This window comes from Nicotiana tabacum, chromosome 18 (genome assembly GCF_000715075.1).
Source record: "Nicotiana tabacum cultivar K326 chromosome 18, ASM71507v2, whole genome shotgun sequence".
Classification (NCBI taxonomy): Eukaryota; Viridiplantae; Streptophyta; class Magnoliopsida; order Solanales; family Solanaceae; genus Nicotiana; species Nicotiana tabacum.
In genome coordinates, this window is record NC_134097.1 from 12,705,567 (window position 1) to 12,708,520 (window position 2,954).

The 2,954-nt window shown below is 36.1% G+C and overlaps 1 long non-coding RNA gene across 1 annotated transcript; it reads left to right on the plus strand.

Moving 5' to 3' along the window:
* Positions 1 to 822: 822 nt before the first annotated feature.
* On the plus strand, positions 823 to 2,461 carry LOC142172379 (uncharacterized). Its single transcript, XR_012701719.1, has 3 exons — positions 823 to 934; positions 1,534 to 1,586; positions 2,186 to 2,461. It is a non-coding gene; the product is annotated as an uncharacterized LOC142172379 (long non-coding RNA).
* The last annotated feature ends 493 nt before the right edge of the window (positions 2,462 to 2,954 follow it).

Here is a 2,954-nt window from a genome sequence, read left to right on the forward strand (position 1 = left end):
CATTATGAGCACATTTTAATTACTTATCTCACTAAAATTGAATCCTTCCCTCATACTCATATAGGAATAAGTATGTATAAAATATTAATATCTAAATAGCATAAAAGCCAAAAAAGAATAAAATAATGAATAGAATAAATTAAAAGTCATCTTAGAAGCCATATCCCATTGTGTTTCCGTGGTAGTTTAATTAGGTTTGTCAATTTCGGTGGCTAGCCACTAGAATTAGTTTTGGGCAATAAAATGTATATTGTAATTTGTGGCTACCGATTGTCATTAGTTTTTGGCGGATGGCTAGAAATGATAAAAGCTCTACATATTACAAGTTTTCATACCATAAACATTAAAGGAAAAATTACACTCTATAACCACTCTCAAAATAATAGCTGATATATATGTGTTACACCTTGTGCGTCTCAAGGTGCCATAATGAATATGAGACTTGTTAATCATGATTTAAATAATTTTAAAGTCATAATATGTCTATATATGATGTTTGGACAGAAAATATGAAGTTTGGGAAAAATCGGATTAAAGTTGCGGAAAAACCGACTAAAGATTTGACTTGTAATAGAGCTTTTTGAGAAATAAATTTCGTCTAATATATGAGGTCTTTTTGGGACATATTATATATCAAAATGAAGGTCTTGGAATGTAGTTTCCAACTCTCTTAACTGTTCGTTCATACTATACCCGGATAAAAAGTTAAAGCATTGGAAGAAGGACCAATGCGAGGGTGCCAAGTAGCACCTTTTGACTTTTCAAACACAATGGATATTTATATCCTTATCTCGTTTCTTTCTTCAATTTTTCAGAACACACAATCAAATAAGACCCCTAACTTTACTATTAAGCTCTGGGCAAGAGCTTCAAACAATATTATCATCGCGAGCATGGAATCAAAAAGCGATAACATTAAAACGATCCATACGACGTAAGTATCGCTATATCGTCTCTCTTTTTCTTTGTAGTTTGAGTTTTGGAAGATACTTCATAGTTAATAAAACGTGTACTTTCTGTATTTAAGTGTTTAAATATCAAGGAAGGTTGATAAATTCGTTTCCTAATAGTTAGAAGTCACGGGACGGTGAACGAAAGCCGTGAGTTCGGGTTATTCACTTGTAGCGGACTGTTTTGTGGATTATTTTCTGTTGCTTTTGGGCTGCGTATTTTACTACTGTTTTGTGGAGTTTTGAAGGAGTACGGTTGTGAAGAAACACCACATAAATGCAGGGTAGTGGGCTGGTCGTTTGTCGTAATATTTTCGGGCCGTTTGACACTACTATGGTGGTCGTTTTGTGTATGAAGAGATTGGGGTGTGTTGGGCTGTTTTGTAGTATTTTATGGTGTATATAAGGTTGAAAAATAATGTATACATGTTGATATTGTTGTGTTTGGTGTTATCTTTAATTTGAAGGAAGTAAGAATTATAGGGGAGATGCTGCCCGTTTTAATACAAAATAAGCTTGTCGTTCGTTGTGCGATAGTTGTACCTTTCGTAACTTAATGATAGTATTATTATTGTTGTTTTAGATTAAGGTACGAAGAGGAGAGTTCAACTTGGTGATTGGAAAGATTGTGATAAGGTATGTTAAGGCTATCCATTCTTTCCTTTTTGGCATGATCCATATGATGCAAGAAATGAGCAAGTACGCAACTTTCACAAATAATTCTATTCCTAGAAGTACTAGGGTTGCCTATGTTCTTGATTTCCCATATGTCCTCCTATCATATCGTCTGTTCATGGGTCTTATGATATTTTGAGAGATCTTATAGATTTACTTCCTTATGCATTGCATTCATTTATACATGTATATTGACCCATGACCACATGGCGTTATATACGCGTATATTATATGTATATGGAATATGGAAAAGGTTATGGCGTTATATACTCACCACCACCTGATCAGCTGGTATACATTGATGATTTCGCCCACAGTGGCTGAGATGATATGATGGGATGCCCTCAGAGGCTTGATGATATTATATACGCATATGCTTATGCATGGTATAACATTTATATACACATGCATGACATTATAAATATTTTCATGATTCACAGAGCTATTCAGACTCTCAGGTTAAGTTCCTTACTCCATATTTCTTTCATGCCTTTCATACTCGGTACTTTATTTGTATTGACGTCACTTTTACCTGGGGATGCTGCGTTTCATGCCCGCAGGGCCCGATAGAGAGGTTGAGAGTTCTCCTAGTAGGCTATCAACTCAACAGAAGGTGTTTGTGCACTTCACTTGCTCCGGAGTTGCCTATTTGGTCAGTATGATTTGAATTTGTATTGATTGGTATGACGGGGCTTTGTCCCGACCTTTATGACATTTATGTACTCTTAGAGGCTTGTAGACAGATGACATGTATATGGATACTTGTATGGCCTTATCGGCCTATGTCTTGAGTATACAAATGATTATGTCGGCCTTATAGGCTCGTATGTCACATGTATAAGTTTCTATATCATGTTGGGTCGTCTTATGTCTAGTATTCCCTTATGTTGTATTCTAGTTATCTCATGACGGCCTTTCTAGTTCATTTACCCATGATAGTATGATAATAATGATACGTTACGTTGGTACTCGATTGAGTTAGGCATCGGGTGCTCATCGCGGCCCTACGGTTTGGGTCGTGACAAAACTGGTATCAGAGTAGTTCTGTCCTAGGGAGTGTACAAGCTGTGTCTAGTAGAGTCTTATTTATGGGTGTGTTGTTCACCATACTTATAAGTAGGAGGCTACAGGGCATTTAGGACTATCACTCTTTCTTCTTACTCTAGATCGTGTGGTAGAGCTCAGTTGTAAAAAATTCAAATTCCCAAATTCTATTTTATTCATTATACAACGATATCTACATCCAGAAAGACAGTTGGTAAGAGATTGAATGTGGTTGTGGAAGAGTTGAGTCAGAGGAACTCGATTTTGCGTCATGCTTATGATGAG